This window comes from Pinus tabuliformis, chromosome 5_1, assembly GCF_031772625.1.
Source record: "Pinus tabuliformis cultivar Carrire ecotype Pingquan chromosome 5_1, CPIR1, whole genome shotgun sequence".
NCBI classification, from domain to species: Eukaryota; Viridiplantae; Streptophyta; class Pinopsida; order Pinales; family Pinaceae; genus Pinus; species Pinus tabuliformis.
In genome coordinates this window covers 505,137,387-505,158,076 of record NC_142305.1, presented here as the reverse complement: position 1 = coordinate 505,158,076, position 20,690 = coordinate 505,137,387, and the positions used below count along the sequence as shown (strand labels likewise).

General features: G+C 38.4%; 1 pseudogene across 1 annotated transcript; it reads left to right on the top strand.

Annotated features, from left to right (window-relative positions):
• Positions 1–8,100: 8,100 nt before the first annotated feature.
• On the top strand, positions 8,101–19,230 carry LOC149165702 (cell division cycle 20.2, cofactor of APC complex-like; annotated as a pseudogene). Its single transcript, XR_016260345.1, has 6 exons — positions 8,101–8,266; positions 8,430–8,726; positions 9,178–9,257; positions 18,081–18,294; positions 18,379–18,957; positions 19,057–19,230. The product of XR_016260345.1 is annotated as a cell division cycle 20.2, cofactor of APC complex-like (transcript).
• The last annotated feature ends 1,460 nt before the right edge of the window (positions 19,231–20,690 follow it).

The following is a 20,690-nucleotide window of genomic DNA, read 5'->3' as shown; positions in this document are numbered from 1 at the left end:
TTTTCCAATTCCAAAAGATAAACTTGAGGTAAAACTAACCTTAAACTTTTTAATTTGTTAAAATTTTTGGAAATTGTAATAAGAAAGCTATTGTAAAACATGTGATCTATGTATTTCACCCTATCATATCCACATTCTTCAAACCATTTTCTCAATCCTTCATTCATATTCTACTTTGCATGCATAATCAATCCCAATAATTGTTTCCAACCTTCACTCCTTATTGGATACTCTACAAACCTTGTTATGGTTGGATCCCATCCCATGATTGCATAATATTTTCCTTCATAATGTCTTATGTTTCCCCTAGTAATAATGTCGTCTCCCACCATTCTCATGTTTAACGTTCTCTTCTTGATGCAATATAGACTGACTCATATCTTCTTGATGAACAATTTGACCTTTTTGGCCTTCATATGAGACTAATTCAAATGTGGAGATGTTTTTCTTAATGAACCATCATAGTACATGGTTGTAGCACATGATCAAAAAATACATGGGGCATTTGGATTATGTGTCATATTGTTCATCTTCAGATTTCTAATGGAAGCCAAGAAATGATGAGTACAAAGCCACAAGAAGAAGAAGGTTGCAAGAAGGCTTTGTTTACACTCTTGAAATCACTTGGAAGTATATTTTAGGCTCTGATAAATTGTACAACCCTCACCTACAACTCTTATTTTGTGTTATGTGCAACTCATCTTGTCAAAGTTTCACATTGGAAAGTCTTCTTATTTCATTACTTTATGAGTTCTTGAAGAAACTATTTGATAACATTGTTGAAGTAGGATTGGTTGCTATAAAAAAAAATGTTTCTATGCATGGATGATAAGAAGACAAGCATTATGGGTTGCAGTTTATGTCATTTCCAATCATGCTAATGGGATGAATTTTACAAGGAGGGAAAGCACATTATATGGATGTAGTATGAGTCTTGATGTGTTCTTCACAATATTACATTCTACCAAGGATTGAACAAATTTTTCATAACTCAGTAGTGACAAGAACCTCATAAATAGTTTCCAAGTTATTGAAAGAGTTATATTTGGAAAAAAAACATGAATTTGCAAAGGCTTTGACAACAATGAAAGTGAACTTCAATGCGCTACTTTGTGGGCACCCTTTCCCTTCACACAAGTTGTATATGATAATGCACAAGGAGTTAATAAGTAATGCATGGATGTTTGTTTTATTAGAGAAGAACAAATCAACAATCATTGCTTCTACCTTATAGCATCCATGAACAACCTAGTATGTGAAGACTTCAACTTATTTGAATTTCAAAGGAGGATGGGTAACTCTTCTTTCTTATGACACAACAAGCAAATGTGAAAACAAAGAGTTATGCTACCATATTTGTAATATTGAAAAACTAAGAGAGAAAAGTGCATCTTATTGAGATAGAGGGTCAATATTGCTCTCTTGGAGCTTTGGTCAAGGATGTAGGTGAAATGATAGAATAAAGGAAGACAAGGAACCGATTGGATTATCAAACTTTGCAATGCTTTATTTTCATGAGGACATCCAAAAGCTTTGGTGTGGGGGAATGTTGGGCCTCCAAATTGTCATAATCCCATTAATTGAACTATCCATTTTTACATCATTCCATTCATCCATTGTTAGCATTTTTAACCATATTCCTCCATAAAACACACCAAATTTCTACATACACGTTTACATGGTTTATTATTATTATTTCCATTATCTTTAATGAATTAAGAAGACGTTTGCATGGTTTTACTAATGACAGTTTAGCAAGTTCAAGTTGTTGCAGATTTGTCAAGTTTATGTTGCTACCTCCATGGTTGAGGTAGTAGCACCACTCTAGAATGAAATACGACACATGGGAATTGTTTCTAGAAACTCCAATATGGATTCTGATTGGTGAAATTCCATCCAGATCGCACATGTGAACCTCCAGGAAAAGATCAAGGGAAAGTCATAACAGTTTTGACCTGTCAACTTCAAACGCTTTTTGTGAGCAAAGGAAAGCGAATCTTAGAAACAAAAACATGGGTTTTGTTCAGAATGGGCCCAATTAAATTTGTAATGAGAATTTTCCCAATTTTGTTACCATTTGGGAGATATTTTGGGTTTTTTGGAGCCCTATTTTGTAGTTGCATGAGTAAACAATGCACCTATGTGTCAATAAACGCCTAGTGAGGCAACTAGAGATTGGAATGGACTATGCTTCATCAAATTCATGGAAATTAGGTGTCCATTCAATTCTGATATTTAGCCATATGAATCTCCATGAAGTTACATTGTAATCACTATGTAAACACACCATTGGAACAAATAAGGGAGGAAGTGTTAAGTTAATTGCTGAAGAAATTGTGAAACATACCTTCGATTTTTCATTAATTTGAAGTTACTTTGTTGATATCATGCGTATGTGATTGTGAATCATACCTACTAGATGTGGAGGGCCTCTGCAGACAGTCAAGGTTTTAGTTTATGTTTATTTTGTTGCTTTATAATCGCTTTCGTTCAATTGCTTTTTGTTATCACTGCATTCTAGTTTAATTACTTCATTGATTTCGTTATTTCGTATAAACTTAGTTATATCATTATTATTTCACATTTCATTTATATTTACAGTCTTTCAATTAGTATAGTTCTCCAATTCTCTTTTTCTTAATTACAGTTAGCCTCTTCATGCTTTTTAGAGCTAGAATTTATATCACTGTCCAGTTTATAATTGAAGATTTCTTTCATGTTTTTTTAACTGAGAATTGTGTATATTTCAATAGACAAACTTTTGGATTTTAATACTCTGTTTCATTGCAACAAGTTGTTTATATAAGATTCATAATTTTAGGATGAATAACATAAGGCATTTTAAAGATGACAATAAATTAGATACGATTTGAATGATTGATCTAACAATAGCTTAACTCATTCATGCTAACAACAACTTAACTTTCAAAGTATTAATTTGTAGAAAACTAACTCTAATGAAAATCTAGATAAACAATGAAAATCTCAAAATAAACATAACCATCATCTTACTAAACGAAAGAATACGCTTCTAGCATACACAGTGCACTTGCACTTCAAAATTTTACCCTCTGGTCAATAATTTATGCTTGCAATTTAAGAACGTTAATGACCAAACAATATTTTAACACAATCTCATAAATTTACTTTACGAATATTATATTGGTAATAGTTATTTGGCTTAATAACCGTGTCTTAGTTTCACATCCACACTTTTCCCTCTTCTGGAGTGCTAGCCCTTCATATTTTTCTTATCCCATGGTCTACAACCATGGTGTTATTTTATTAATCTCAATATTTTTACATATTACATCTACTAGACTCATTGGCCTTTTAGCACACATGCTCTCTAGGCTAACCAAACAGGCACTCTGGCCTTAAAATCACATCTATACATTAGCCCATAGGCCTAACACACTTATACACATAGACACTTTGGCCTCAACATAAACCGACTCACTAGCCTAGATATCATGTATTGGCTCATCGTCTTGAGTGTCACTTGTATATATACATTACAATTTGGGGATTAAGCCAGGGGTATTACAAACTGCAAACATGAGTTGACCAAATGGTCAAGTTATTTAACCATCATGTTAAACTCAACCAATGTAATATTCTAGTAAACCATTTGTTATATTAATGAACTAGACAATCATTGGTTGAGCAACTAACAAATCTATTGTTGGTTGGGCTAACTAACCAGTCAACCATTAGTAAGGACGACTAACTAGTCAACCATTGATTGAGTTAACTAACTAGTTGGCCATCATTCGAGTCAACTAACCAATCAAATATCAATTGAGATGACTACAAAATTTATTATCTGATTCAATAGACTAATAGACTATTTTATTCCAATATAAATATGACTTTAATTGGTAGTTGAATCAGTCGACTGTCGATGGAATTTACCACCATAATGCTAGCCAATCACTATAATGGACAAATTGACTAGGTAGTTGATACAGTTGCCCGTATTCTTTCTCCAACTCTCCATGGTCATCTTGGTAATCTAAAACTTGGTTAATTTTAGGCTTCTACACATTTTCAACCAACTATGTTTCTAACAATTTCCTTTGTGCTTTGTCTCTAGTTGATGCAGGCTCAATGCTAAAATTGACACTTTGACATCACATTATGGTATACCCAAAACCTTCTATCCACCATTGGCTATATAGGGCACCTCAATTAACAATGTTATATGAATATTTTCATTATGATACTAATTCTTTCCTCTAGTATTTGTCTCCAAAAGTTGACTTAACCTAATGAATGATGAGGATAACTAACTAGTCGACTAGACATGAGAATTCATCACTCATCAAACACCTATGCATTATCAATTGAGTCAACTAATTAAATATATGGTTGAATTGCCATTGATTGTACTAAGGGATCTACTTCCCAATGACTACTTGTCAATGATAAATGTGGATTCCTCCAACCATCAAACTTTTGTGAGCTACATACTTGATCTATTATCTATCGACTACATAAATATAAATGATGTAGGTAATAATGCCCCATAAATGATATAAATGTGCAAGTATAACAATATGCAATATCATGCAAATGACTTAGGCACACATAAATCAAGTGCAACCTGTTGATAAGTTAACAACAATAATTAATAAGATAATTACACCAATTAAATATCACACAAGACACATGAGCACTTGTCTTTGTAAATATCGACTAAGTGGCTACAAACCTCAGATATTCCACCTAGCCATAGACCACACTGTTGTAAATATTTTAGTAGTGGGCCACCTCCGAGTTGGGCTATGATTACCAAAGGAAAAAAGCTCACCTAGAGCCAACAATGGACACATAGTTTGTACCAAACAAGAACTATGCCAAGTACCAACTCCAACAACCTCCCTAACTACATCCCTGCATCCCCTAGCTTAAACTACCCAAGGTAAGGCACCCCCTTCTCTATCACTGTAATCCTTTAGGCTATGCCACTACACTTTTTGGGCTTCTAGCATAGTCCATCAGGGAAGTCTCAAAGAACTGTAACTCTAGGAGTTCCAACTACCCTCAAGGATCTTCTAGGAACCCCCCAAGCCTCACACTCGGAAATCTTACCCAACAAGTTCCCCCTCCAAGCTCCATCCTTTCCCAAGATGAGAAAGGAAAATTCCCTCATAATTCCAATGAGGAACTTCCAATAGTTTACACAAGTCATAAGCTTCAATGGATATCTAAGCTCATATCTCAACTAGTCTCAACAAAACTAGGGAAGTACCAAGGAGAATGGTTGTTTGGATGATGGTTGAATGATGACCAAAACTATGGAATGAAACCCCACAATCATGGAAAACATGACTTATGTATGAATGAAGTCATTTTTCCAAATGTCACCAAGGAGCTCACCCTCACCACATGGGAACTGCCATAGCCTTATTTGTCCATTCACTTTTGGACTTAGGATAGAAAACCAAGGTATGACATAGGCTTATAGATGCCCTTTTTTTATAAACTTTTGGTTATTTCCATAAAGTCACTTTTGGAATATAATATTATTGACATGGGTTACGAAACATGTCATAGTTCCACAGCATCACCTTTCTTACTATGGAGTCATATCCCCCCATACTCTTTTCATGTGGTGTTTTGCATCCATGCTGTATTTTCTTATAACATGGGTGTGATTACATATATTCATAGCTAGGCTCACTAGCATTTTAACATAAAAGCTCTTTGGCCTTAATCACACAAGCATTCTAGCTTCAAGACATATAAACATAGGCACACCCAAAAAACAAATATGCACATATAAATACATGGGCACGTACAATCAACACAACCTAGTTCACCAACCTAATAAAAGTATCTACAAACATATACAAGGGGTCATCTTGGGGGTGTTACATCCACAAACCAATTCTATTTCTTCCAACAAACCATCTTGCAGGTCCACCTCAACCTAAGTCCATGCCCATATTCTATTTCTTCCAACCTAAGTATATTATTTTTATAGTAAAATATATCATAATTATGGTTTTTATATGTAATGAGAATAATCATTTGTAAATATTGATTAATTTATTATTTATATTTAAGAAAATTTGAATTAATTTTTTTTAAAAATAGTGGTTTAATGGTCAAACTTAGAGTATTATCCAATGCCTTTGGGTTTTGCATTATTAATTTATTTTTTTGGATTTAAGAAAAATGTAATAAAAAATAATTTTATATATTACTCTAATACCATCTTGTAGGTCCACCTCAACCTAAGTCCACGCCCATCTTATTTCCTATTGAACTCAAGATTTATTTTCACCAAGAAACTAGAGGGAGCCCCAACAAAATCTTCCATATTGTTTGTGTGGAAAATTGGTTCCCTTGAGGAGTCAAAGTCTATGCTTCATCTTTGTACCACAATACCTAATGGCCCTCGACTTTGAATTTTACCTGAAAGGTCATGTGCACCTAAGTTTAAATGTAGAAGAAAACACACCCATCCTCTAGTTAAAACATGGACCACTAAAGCATATCCATTAAAGAAACCCAATTATCCTCAATCCATATTTTAAGGGATTCTACCGAGATAATCTTACCATAGAAACACTACACTATAGTCTTTCCCAAGATGTCTAAGACCTCCTCAATCCACACATCCAACCCTAACACCATTTTCAACTTTTTCTTTTTAGCAGGAATGAACCTTTTCCTCCATTTCATGGATTCCACTCTTTGAATGACCTCCTAGGAGAATTTCTTCGTAATCTACTCCAAAGGATCTCGATATTCAATTTCATGGGGAAGTGGAGAAAGGTATTCGAAGCTTAAAAATGATGCATGTACTACATGGTCTATTTGGAGATTTGTCTCAGTATAAAACAAAGGGCTCACCACCTCAATATTTTTCCTAAATTTAATAGGGTTATTAACATTCTCGTCTAGATTAGACTTGAGATTGACAAGTGTCCCTTGAGACTTAGAATGGAAAATTTTGGAGTTATATTTTGGCTATGGTCAAAATATTTGGACATGGTAAGGGCTATCTGCCCCATAGTCCACAATGTGTTCTTCCATGATGGCTAGCCTCTGAAGAAATCCGGACACAACAAAATTATCCTAAACATTATCCTATATCTTTATATATATCCACAATATATTATAAGTTAATATAAGATTTTAATAAATTATAATTAAATAAATATTATTTTATTTTATTTTTATAGTAAAATATATCATAATTATGGTCTTATATGTAATGAGAATAATCATTTGTAAATATTGATTAATTCATTATTTATATTTAAGAAAAAATGAATTATTTTAAAAAAATAGTGATTTAATGGTCAAACTTAGAGTATTATCCCATGTCCTTAGGTTTTGAGTTATTATTTTTTTAGATTTATAAAAATTGTAAAAAAAAATAATTTTATATATTACTCTAATACCAACCTAATTCAATCTTTTAATATAAAAATTATTTTCAATAAATTTAAAGTTAAGGCAATAAAAAATCTAAATTAATAATAAAAATATTTATTTTTTAATAATAATAAAAGAATTTATACATTGACATAGCTAAATTTGAGGAAGAAATCCGGCACAAATCCGGCACATAACAGGTTTTTCCAAAGGAATATTACCCTCACACCTTAAGGTTTCCAACGATAATTACCATAGAAAATTACTATTAAATATTAATGTAGTCAAATTTGGGGATTTCGAGGCTTGTGAAGCCCAAATAATGCTCCGAACAAGAAACTGATTTGGCTTTATGACCGTTGGCCTAAAACTAGTTACTATTTAGCGTCTTCACAGTTTCTCTCATCCTCCTGCCATCATCAATTGACCTGGTTTGTCTGATTGTGCAGATAGCTTTGCTCTGGGGCAAGGAGAACGCCAAGAGGACACCAGGGGCTTCTGATACTTGGCTCGCTCGCTAACTTTTTGGAGAACCAGACGTCCTCATACTTTGAGGAACCGAAGCTTTTAGAATTGGAATTCATTTGGAACTACTGTTTTTTTTTTCGTTTTGCAGAACCAAACATCCTCATTCTTTGAGGAACCCTAGCTTTTAGAATTAAAATTCCTTTGCAACTTTTGATTTTTTTTTGTTTTGCGAGTTTAAATTTAGGCACATTGATTGTTTGTCATATATTGTGTTTTGTCTGGTTATTTTACTTGAGTAGGAGTAATGGAATCGTCTTGCAGTTCAATGAATTCCAACAGGCATTCCACAGAGAAGCGATGTCTCCGTCCTCTGCAGAAACAGGGTGCTTCAATGAATAAACACAGCGTATGCATTCTCTCCTTTTTTTAACAGATAATTTCTATGCTGCAAACATGCCATTCCCCCAATTAGGTTTATTACAGTGAAATGTGGCTAGGGGGCAACAGGTTATCCTGATTCAGTTGGAAGTCTGAATCAGGATTTGGTTTTATTGTTTTTGCTATCACAGAGCGATAGATTTATTCCGGCAAGAGGATCCATCGATTTGGACGTAGCTAGATTCATGGTCACGCAAAAGCAAAAGGACAATGACGATATCCATGCCCTCTCCCCTTCCCCCTCCCCTTCCAAAAAAGCATACAAGAAGGAGATGGCAGCCACTTTATTGAAGAATGCCGGTGCTGCTGACAACAATTGCAGAATTCTTTCTTTCAATGGAAAATCATCGACTGTTTCCCAAGCTTCACAAGAAAATGTGTTGGCTAATCTCCCTATTTCTAGAAGAGCACGCAGATATATTCCTCAGGTAAGGCCTGGATTTCATAAAAAAAATTATAGTCATTTTCGCTAGACATTCCATAATCAGATCCTGAATTCTATTGATGTTTACTCGTTATTGAATCAAAGCCCTTGATCGTATTTGTCATTGCAACATTATCCCATCTTGAGGAATGTTTTACACAGATTTTTCCTTTTCTTTTTCATTTGCTACGCTGAATTCGCTACCACACCCATTCCAATTTCTTAAAAAAAAGTTATTAACATAATGGTGTTAGAACTACATAGTATTTCTTCACAAACCGAGCCATGATCCCATTTCGTTTTTTAAAAGCATTGATATACTCTTCTGACACCAGATAAACTACATTGTATTTGGGGTTTTTGTTATTAGTACACTGGATATGCCTATCTGAGGACCATTGTCCTTTGTCTTTCTTCCTTCACCTAGTAATTTAACTTATCCATGTTGATTGCAGTCTGAAGATAGAACCCTGGATGCGCCGGACCTTCTGAATGATTATTACTTGAATCTATTGGATTGGAGTTCCACCAATGTGTTATAGACAAATTTGTGCCTTACAGCAACAAGCATGAATTGTCAATAATCCAAGGGATCCAAAGTTCCCTAAACATGATGTTCCTACCCCTAGAGGAACAAGGTCAGCAAACCAACAGCTCTCAGATCAGTTCTCCACCTGAAAATACTCAAAAACAAGCAATCCTGAAATCAAAGCAGGTGCTCCACTAGGTTTCTGCGCTGAAACTCAGTTGCTCCATGGTGTACTTGCGTTGCAAAGCAAGTGGAACAAAGGCCACCTGCGCTGAGTGAGATGGGACAAGTGGCACAATGAGTCATTGCTCTGGAATCTTCCAAAAATGACACTTGGATCAGGGATTTCGCCTTGTGATGAGTCAGAGGCTCTGTTTCTCCAAGTGGAAGCAAGGTTCTCCAAGTGGACTCAAGAACTGAAGATCAACTAAAGATTAACTGAAGAGAGAGAGGACACAAGGCAGCTACACATCAGTTGCAAGCTGACTCATCCTTTCTCAATTCATCTATATATTGAGCTCTCTCCTATGAGCTCAGGAGGCTGGAATTTTGTGCAAAGTAATGATATGCTGTTGGTTTCACTATTGAGCTATTGGGTGATTGTTTGAGAGAGGTGAAGAGGAGAAATTCTTTCTGCTGGGCGGTGTTGCTGGGTTGGAGCCTTCAATGGTTGTAATACTCCCAAAACCTTTACTTCTTCATTAATAAAAGCTATTGAGGTTCTTCTATGTGCTCTTGTTTCAATAATATATTGTGATGATTGCATGTTTGGTTTACACTAATCCATGAACCAGTTATGATTGCATGCCTCTTGTAGTTTCCTTCTTTGTTATTTTGCAGGATCTCATTGTAGCTGGGCAAGCAAAAGAACAAGGAGCTAGGAGCAAGCGGCCAAAGAGAAGAGTTTGGATTCGACATTAAGCGCAAGGCAACGGTTAGTGCATTTCTCCATTCTCTTTTGCTTTCACAAGGAAGTAAACCTTAAGTAGTTTGTTTTACAGTTGTTGCTAAGGAACTATCACCCTTAGAGTGGGATAGGGTCATCCGAGTCGGATACTTTTCCCTACAACAAACTGGCGACTCCGCTGGGGATCGTATCCGTTTGATTGTGTTTGTAGTATTTTGCTATTCATTTCCTGAACAAAAGAGTACCAAATCGAAAAGCTTTTGACTATATCAAAAGCGAAGTAGAGGGCAGCTACTCTAGCTCATTTCTGAGCAAGTTCATGATTTGAAGAGCTGATCTACAAGGATCCTTGTAAGCTCTTAGTGATAGCTTTTCACCTTCCTAATCATCCCTTTGAGTGTGCTTGACTGATTGCTTCTGATTTGAGCAAAAACTGTGCATTTTTGAGAAAATTGTGACCCGGAAACTGAGAAAACGCAACTTTCGTTTTCCAAAGCAGGTAGTACACAGGCTACCTGCTTTGCAACGCAGGTCCCGAAGGGGCTACCTGCACTGAGAGCCAGACTGGCTGTGCAGCACCTGCGTTGGCCCAATTTTGCCTAGGGCAGTTGGGGTTTCCTCCCTTTTTCTTGCCTGTTTTCACTATAGATTTGGCAGCCAGTTACCAGTCTTGTACCTGTTCTGAAACCAACCTTACTTGCCATCATTCCGCCTCTGTTATATAACGAAATTGTACTTGTTCTTTTGTATTTCTTACATCATTTACAATTTCCCATAACGAAAGTAAACTAGTCTTGCTTTTGGCCTCTTAGATCTGAACCTGTGTTAGGCATTTTGCTGGTCTAAAGAGTTAGCTTGTTTGTTGTCCATAGCTGATTAGTCATTTACTTTCGTCATTATGGTTTGATTTCATGCATTTCCAGTGATTAAGCAAGTGAATCTTAAGGTGTCTTTTGATTTTGGACAGGCTTGTTTACTTTCGCTTTAAATCGAAATCAAAGTTATATAACAACTTTCTTTTTGTAACCCATCCACATTAAGAAAGGGAAAAGAAAATACATGCATTGTGCATTTTGAATTTGAAAAAGTTTGCATGATGATTTAGGAGAAAGTGCATTAGTTTGTGCTGTATGAACTGTGTGAAAAGATTTGCCTTTCTTCTCCCTTAGTAGTTAAGATTTTCATCAGTCAAAAAGATTTGAAAAAGCTTGCTTCTCATCTTAGGCTGCATTTAGGAATTGTTCATATACATCTCGTGGTGAACCTCGAAAGGCAAACTTTAAAAAAGATCAACTTAAAATATACTGAATGAACCTAACAATGCATTTGAAACATAACGCAAACACATAGAGGTCTAGGTAGAGACGTGTTCCGGCGTCGTTAAACATAGTGACTGTCGATCTCTACGAAGGTGGGTGATTCCTCCTGAGAGTCGGTGGCACTAATACGGACTTGTGCTCCCACGTACCGTCGCGTATATATTGGGAGACCCCTATAGGAATTTATCCTTTATCCTTAGGAAGCCGTGTCGACCGCCCTACTGATCGCGATGCAGTGAACACAGCATTCACGAAGATCGACCACCCGTACCGTAAAACGTATTCTGTGGTTTTGCGAAAGGTTTGGCACACCCTCTGCCTAGATCTCCAGAGCAGTTTCTTTTGGCCTTTTTCAAACTCTATAACTGAAAAGGTCCAACCGAGCATTTGTCACTTCGGGCTCGTTAATACATCGAAGGAGACTAGAGTCATCTTTAGCTTTTTCTCGACTCTTAAAACATGAAAAAGCAAAGTTATGTTTAAAAGCGTCTAATAAAATTCATTCAAATCGGAAACACAAATTTCCCCCTTTATATTTTAGTTGATCGAGTAATCCACAATCGTGGAAGAAAGTCAATTGAATATCCGTCGTTCTCGGAGGCTTGCGAGTCAACCATCTTTGTCTCCGGAATCGAAAACAATCCGGACAAAGCGAGCTCGTCGAACCAGTTCAAAATCTCCTTTAAAAGTTAGAACAAGTGTTCCGACAACATCTGAGATTCTGGTTACTCCAAACATTTCCGGAAATCCTGCCTCTATAGAAGAAGTTCAACCGCCACAGAAGGACAGTAATACTGACCCTAGTCTAGGGGCAAATACTTGTATAACTAAACCAGTTCCATCTGTAACTGGTCCAGAGAGTTTTGTTCCTCAAACATCTGTCGTTGTTGATACAACCCCTTCTTCGGCACCGGAAATCTTTTACGGACCTGACGGTCTTCCTCTTCCACCTGGTCTGATTGCGATAGAGGAAATTATAGAGGAACCGCAAGTATCCACTCCAATTCATTTTGGAGTAGAGGTCACTCTATTTCCTGCTACAACAAAAGTTTGTCTATCACCAGTGGAAGTTCCTGTAGAATCACTAGGCAATCAATTGGATAGACTCAAAATGTCTGAACAACCGTCGACATCTAGGACTGTGTCAAATGACACGGCGACAGCAGAATTACCTGCTGCGAATCCAACAATGTTCGCCGGCATACCATCTGTCCCAACTAGCTCTCAACCGCTAGAAAGAGTCCACCAAGGGACTATCTCGACAGTATGGTCTGTTCCTGTCTGTTCCGGAGTAATGTCTGGTAACTCTTATGGTGAGACTCATCAAATTGACCCTTTTGGGAATCAATTTAGGCCATCCAGTCCTCCAGGACAATCAATTGCTTTAAGTTCTGGATTACCACCGTATGGGGGGCAGTATGCCTTTTCATTACCCCCTCCGGGAGGGTACCCATACGGAGTTCTCAACCTTACTCAAGTTATGGTGGAATTGCAACGAGTAGTTGGGTACCTATGCTATCCCAGCCACCAAGAGTTGTATATTCTATGCAACAGTGTGTACCTGTGACGAACATCCCAACTACACCGGCTATTGTAACCATGTCGCAAGTTCAAACGATGCCTGTTGTATGTCAACCTCAGATTTCTCAGGTTCTCATGCAACAGCCCCTTGACCCTGCGACCCAACCACAATCGCCTACTGGTGGGGCAACACAAGTACAATCGGGTACAAGTACCCCACATCTTGGTCCAATGGTTAGTGTAGCACAACAACCCATGGTATCGCAACCGTGGATAGTGCAATACCAACAACCACAATTCCAGCAAGTGTACCAAGGTGCTGAACAGCAAATCTTTGCAAATACTGGACAACCATATATCCAAAATGGTCAAAATCAACCACTTTATAGTGGTCAAGTCCATCAACCGTATCAGTCATACCAACATCAACTCCATTATGCTGGTATGCAAAGACCAACTGTTCAGGCGATTCCATCGTACCCTGGTTACGCTTCACCTAACTTGAATCAACAGTTACCATTCGTGGCGACTTTAGAGTTGCCTGATTTACATCGGTTAACCAATGATCCAATTGCTTACGCCCCATGGTGGCCAGTGATCCCACACAAACTTCCATCCGACATTCCTAAATTCAATGGAAATCCAGGTGAAGACCCGTCGAATCATGTGATGACATTTCATCTGTGGTGTTCGTCGAACACTCTAAATGATGATTCAATAAGGCTTCGCCTTTTTCAGAGGACATTGACAGGTCCAACGGCAAAATGGTATATAGAATTGCCAAGAGCTTCGTTCGACAATTTTAGCTCCCTTGCCACGACATTCTTAACCCACTTTCAATTACCAATAAGGTATGAAACGGGAACAGAAATATTGACTAACTTCAAACAGACAACCGCAACTCATATATCAGATCATATACATGAGTGGCGACGTCGACGAAGAATGGTTAAAACATACGTTCCTGATCAGCTTTTAGCTGAGTGGTTCATAAAGTCGTTACTTCCGGCCATAACGGAAGATGTGGCGAAGGGAGGAGTCGTAACAGAAGAGCAGGTTATTGCTCGTGCGCAATAATTGGACTTAGTATATACTCAGTCCAGCACGCTCTATGACAAAATACCAGATGCCCCTAGACCAGAGTTTTCAATCCCTCCTCCTCCTAAATCAAATAGTGACTCTCATACCGGAGATGGCGTGATTGGCACGGCAAACTCGAATCCGAAAAAGGCCAATCAAAAGAAGGCCCGTAAAGATTCGAATCAAAATGCGCATGAAGAAGTTCTTGCTTCGGAAGTAAATGCCGTATCGACAGATAAGGGCAAAGAAACCAATCAACCAGAGAGCAAGAAGAATCAAAACCAAAGGAAGAAGAAGAAACAAGGAGAGTCATCTCCTCGAAGAACTTCTCCTGGAAAAGGGAAACCATTTTCGGGGTGTCGGATATGTGAAGAGGATCACTGGACAACAGACTGTCCGTACAAAGCTGAGTTTAAAAAATTCATAAAGAATTCACAAACCCCGGTTGTGTTAACTGATCCGTTTCCCGATCCAAGTCAAAATCTGGTTGATAGTGGAAATGCTTCCCCATCGCAAGTTATGATGTTGTCAAGTTCTAAGCGCCAAGATGATGCTTGGACTTCAACATTAAACAACAGCTATGGCAATCCACAGTTATTGAATGGCGAGAGAAAAGGTCGATCAGGCAGTTCGACGACAACTTCGACAGAAGTTGTGTCGCTATCCAATACAAGAAACATTCCAACGATCCATGGAGGCAATCATCCTCTCCAAAATATCGGAGTGATTTTCCTAAAAGGCCCTGCTTTAATGGGTACTTTTTCCCCACCACCACCGAGTAATCTGGCGGAAATGGGTGCAGTGGAATATGAAGCCTTCTATTTTTAATGGATCTAAAGCAACGAGGATAGTTCTTATATCATGTCAACCTCGTTAAAAAATGAAATAAGGAGTTAAGAGGATAGTTCTTTACGATGTCAACCTCGTTAAAAAATGAACTGCCCCTTAAAGTTTAGGGGGGCATATGCCTCGGCTGCATTATTATGCTGGGGGCACCCATGTTCGAGCAGTTTTAGCACACAGTTCATGCTCGTTAAAAAATAAACGCAAGATCCGAGCAGTTTTAGCACATAGTTCATGCTCGTTAAAAAATAAACATAAGTTGTGAGCAATCTTCCCCTAGAGTTCAAGCTCACCCAGAAAAAATGAACCGGTAAATAACCTTGGTAAATGTAACCTTTGACAGCCATATTAAAGCCCTTGGTCGTGTTCTTGCAGTCTCACCTCCATCCGTTCATTTGGCCAATCGTTCATCTCCATGTGTTTGTTTACCCTTTTTGAGGAACAGCTGCGAAGAGTGATTTCACTAAGCCATCCTTGTGACACTGCCGTGATTGGAATATTCCAACCCGTACCTGGAATCTGCTGCTGCCCTGTTCATCACTCGTTCCTCGAAAGACGAGTCGTCTTTAAGCTCTTTTCACTGACTCGTAAAATATGAAAAGATTGCCGAGTTTTGGCCTTCCAGCTCGTTAAAGCGACCGGAAAGCTATCCCTCCTCTAGATTTTAATCTTTTTGGACCTGAGGGATTATTGCACAAAAAGATCGAGCGCTTGTTTTGTTCGGCTCGTTAAAGCAATCGAAAATTCATCCCTTCTGTATTGTTTTATACTTTTTCGGACTTAAGGGATTAGAAGACGAAAAAAGAATTTTGGAGTTAACTTTCCGTACCTTTTCAGACTCTCTAAAAATGAAAAGGACCGAGTTTTCCTTGTCGTTAGACTCGTTAAAATGATTAAATAGCGACAAACTTGTCTTTAGACGAGAACGAGTTTCCCTATCGCTAGGCTCGTTAAAACATAGCGATGGGCTTGCCCGAAGGGCAGGTTATAGAACAAGCATATGTTATCCTCCTCAAGCTTGACAAAAATAAAGAGGTACTGGTCAGCAATGACTGGGGAAAAATTGGGAGAACCTCACAGCATTAATGGTAGCAAGTCGCTCTTGAACATGACACTTTGTCCTCCGTATCACATCGGGTTGGGTTGTTTCATTCACCGGTCTCATAACCATGGTCCTCGCCACACCATCCACAATTGGGGTAATGCTACCAATCCATCACATCAGTGTCGTTATATGTTCAAGAGATGTGGTTCTGCAAAGAGTCAACCGTGTCCCATCCACTGCCATACATTATCTTTCATCCACTTCATGACCGCCACCCTGAATCATACATCACAGTTTGTTTTCACCTCATCACAATCACTAGCTCCGTTCCGTGTCACTGATGTGGGATTCATTAAGGCCCTCCTTTGACGGATCGCTCCTTGTCGACATCAGCTCATTATCCAAGGAGTTGATCTAGGAACAACCCCTTCAGTACTTTGAAGCTTGCATGCCTCAATGGCAAGTTTCTCACTTCCGGCGACAGGTATACATCAATGACCTTCGACCAGAGGATTTTGCATGGTGGTCGACGCCAAGTCCTTTATTCCCACCATGAGAGTTGTACTGCTGTACCTTGAGGGTCATCATCCTTATCGGTGATTCCTCTCGCGCTTGTTAACGGTTTACATCATTGGCCGGTAATCAAGAGATGTCTTTCCATGTTCGACTTCAAGAAATTCTCACATGGATCGACTTGTACATCGAGTGAAGATCGGAAGAGATTGAAGACCCCGGATCTAGTTTCATCCATCCGAGCTGCGATATATATTCAGGATATAAAGACATTTGATATGTACATCATTGCAGCAGATGATCATCCTTCTCAAAGGATGATAATTTCAGCAGAGAATTATCAGTCTACAATCAGACGATCGTCTGTTCTATGTACCAAAATGTATTTATAAAGCTGAGCATGGGAATGCCCACCTCAGCTAAATCATGAAAATGTATGAAAAATAATGTATCGTATTGTATCTTATTACAGGACACTTCTCAGCAGATTGAATGAACTTCGGATCCTCTCAATAAAGCATTTCACCCGATAAACGACCTCATACTTTAGGGGGCATCTGTTATAGACAAATTTGTGCCTTACAGCAACAAGCATGAATTGTCAATAATCCAAGGGATCCAAAGTTCCCTAAACATGATGTTCCTACCCCTAGAGGAACAAGGTCAGCAAACCAACAGCTCTCAGATCAGTTCTCCACCTGAAAATACTCAAAAACAAGCAATCCTGAAATCAAAGCAGGTGCTCCACTAGGTTTCTGCGCTGAAACTCAGTTGCTCCATGGTGTACCTGCGTTGCAAAGCAAGTGGAACAAAGGCCACCTGCGCTGATGGGGACAAGTGGCACAATGAGTCATTGCTCTGGAATCTTCCAAAAATGACACTTGGATCAGGGATTTCGCCTTGTGATGAGTCAGAGGCTCTGTTTCTCCAAGTGGAAGCAAGGTTCTCCAAGTGGACTCAAGAACTGAAGATCAACTAAAGATTAACTGAAGAGAGAGAGGACACAAGGCAGCTACACATCAGTTGCAAGCTGACTCATCCTTTCTCAATTCATCTATATATTGAGCTCTCTCCTATGAGCTCAGGAGGCTGGAATTTTGTGCAAAGTAATGATATGCTATTGGTTTCACTATTGAGCTATTGGGTGATTGTTTGAGAGAGGTGAAGAGGAGAAATTCTTTCTGCTGGGAGGTGTTGCTGGGTTGGAGCCTTCAATGGTTGTAATACTCCCAGAACCTTTACTTCTTCATTAATAAAAGCTATTGAGGTTCTTCTATGTGCTCTTGTTTCAATAATATATTGTGATGATTGCATGTTTGGTTTACACTAATGCATGAACCAGTTATGATTGCATGCCTCTTGTAGTTTCCTTCTTTGTTATTTTGTAGGATCTCATTGTAGCTGGGCAAGCAAAAGAACAAGGAGCTAGGAGCAAGTGGCCAAAGAGAAGAGTTTGGATTCGACATTAAGCGCAAGGCAACGGTTAGTGCATTTCTCCATTCTCTTTTGCTTTCACAAAGAAGTAAACCTTAAGTAGTTTGTTTTACAGTTGTTGCTAAGGAACTATCACCCTTAGAGTGGGATAGGGTCATCCGAGTCAGATACTTTTCCCTACAACACAATGTTTTGTCCATAGCCCTGGACAACACTGTATACTTGTGGGATGCTTCTAATAGCTCTATATCTGAGCTTCTGATTGCAGATGAAGAAGAGGGTCCCGTTACCAGCGTTAGTTGGGCACCCGATGGGAGCCAAATTGCCGTTGGGTTGAATAATTCTGTTGTACAGTTATGGGATTCGCAATCTGATAAAAAGGTAAATAAAACCTGTTTATCTCTTCCAAGGTTTTCTCATTCTAATATAATGGCAATCTCTAAATTTGACATGATACAATTGCAGCTAAGAGCCTTGAAAGGTCATCATGACCGTGTTGGTGCACTTTCTTGGAATGGTCCTATTCTCACCACAGGAGGGCTGGATGGGATTATAATCAATCATGATGTTCGCATCCGTGACCACATTGTTCAAACATACAGAGGACATACCCAGGAGGTTTGTGGATTGAAATGGTCTCCTTCTGGCCAACAACTTGCAAGTGGGGGAAATGACAATCTACTCTACATTTGGGACAAGAGCATGGCATCCCATAATCCGTCCTCTCAATACTTCCACCAATTAGATGAACATTGTGCAGCAGTCAAGGCCTTGGCATGGTGCCCCTTCCAGAACAATCTTTTGGCATCTGGTGGAGGGACTTCAGACGGTTCTATAAAGTTTTGGAACACTCAAACAGGTGCCTGCCTGAATACCGTCGACACCCATTCCCAGGTCTGTTCATTGTTGTGGAATAGACATGAGCGTGAGTTATTGAGTTCGCATGGGCTAAATCAGAACCAGTTAACCTTATGGAAATACCCATCCATGGTGAAAATTACTGAACTTACAGGGCATACTGCTAGAGTTCTTCATATGGCACAGGTATGAAAATTCATGCTTTTTATGAGTACTTATGCATGCAATCCATGTTTTCCCTTTAAATTTGTCCTAACGACCCTTACCATTGTTTTACTTCTTCAGAGTCCTGATGGGTACACAGTTGCATCAGCTGCAGCAGATGAAACACTCAGTTTTGGCAAGTTTTTGGGGCTCCTGATGCCTCAAAGAAGACTAAGACTAAAGATGCAAAAGGGGCTTTCAACATGTTTCATATGCACATCCGCTAAGAAGTATCTGTCAAAATTCATGGAATCAGGATGGATGTTCAACTGAAGGTACTAATTAGATGTTTTTTTTTTTGTTTACAAAGCTCTTTTGCAGGCACTCTATAGTTCTGTTGGATTTTCATGTAGTACATTCCAATTTCTTCTTTGTAATATATTATAATTTCTTAGTTTGTACTAATTGCATGAATTGTGTATAGAGGGGCTTTCAGCAAGTTTCATGCTCACATCCGCTAAGTATTTGTCCAGATTCATGGAATCAGAGCGGATGTTCAACTCAAGGTAGTAATTAGATGTTTTATTTTCTGCTTGCAAAGGTCTTTTGCAGGCGCTCTATAGTTCTGTACTCTAGCATGAAGTGTGTATTTTATCTATTGTGGACCCTGATGGAACAATGTCGCAACAGCTTTGTGAGACAATGATCCATTTCTTCAGTTGCGTGATAAGCTTTAAAGTGGTTTTAGCAAGTCTTTGGAGCTTCAAAGACGGTTACAAAAATGATACGTTATAGCTGTTAGCAAGCATCTGATTCACAACTATAAAAAGGCCTCCATGCTTCTACACCTGGAATGATGATGAGGGGATGCTCAATGTTGCAGGTAATGCTTGAATTATTTATTTTGTTCATTAGCTGTAAGGAACTTATATCTATATTTTTATCTCTTGTATATTTTATTTTTGTAATATGGTACACTATCCCATCATGCAATTCTTGTCACGTGTGAATTCTGATAGGATATTGATATTAATCAGTGTAACTAATCACATACATAAGTACTACTCTGATTCATGTGGCTACAATTCTATCCTTAAAAAATATTGCCTGCACTGAACTGACTAAATCCTTCAATAAGCAGACAATAAATTGAGAGCCTCTCATGTCCTGCCAGGACAGGCAATACTGACATCTTGTGTTGCATCCCTGTTGCGAGGTCATGTCCATGGATTTTAAACCTTCGCTCTCATGGAACTGCTGGCCTCAGCAATAATCTTTGTCCTCTGTCTCCAAACAAATCTTGATTTTTTGTGGAAATTGTTTCTGCTTCTTGTATCCAGTGATCATCTCTTGCCTCCAGTTATGTTATTGGGCTGTTTAACTGATGAGCCATTATATTCTGTATTCCTCTGCTCTCATGAAACTGTCATGATTGCCATATGTTGCCAAACACATCTTGAATGTTAGTCAAAATTGTTCACGCTCATTGGCTCTATCTGGTCATTATATCTTGCCTATGATTACTGACATCTATTATTGCGCTGTTGGAGAGACCAGTCATTCTTATCCCGTGCCTGTATTTTTCTATGAAACTTTGATGGTTTTTGGAGTTGTTGCGACTCCTCCATCTGGTTCCCGCTGGATTCTTGCCATATTTTGGCTTGCATTACACAATTATTTTTCATACTCTACGTTCAGCTAATTAGAATGTTTGCAGGTACCTCTGATTTAAGCATACCCATCTCTACTATTTCATGGATGTTGCCATTTTTTTT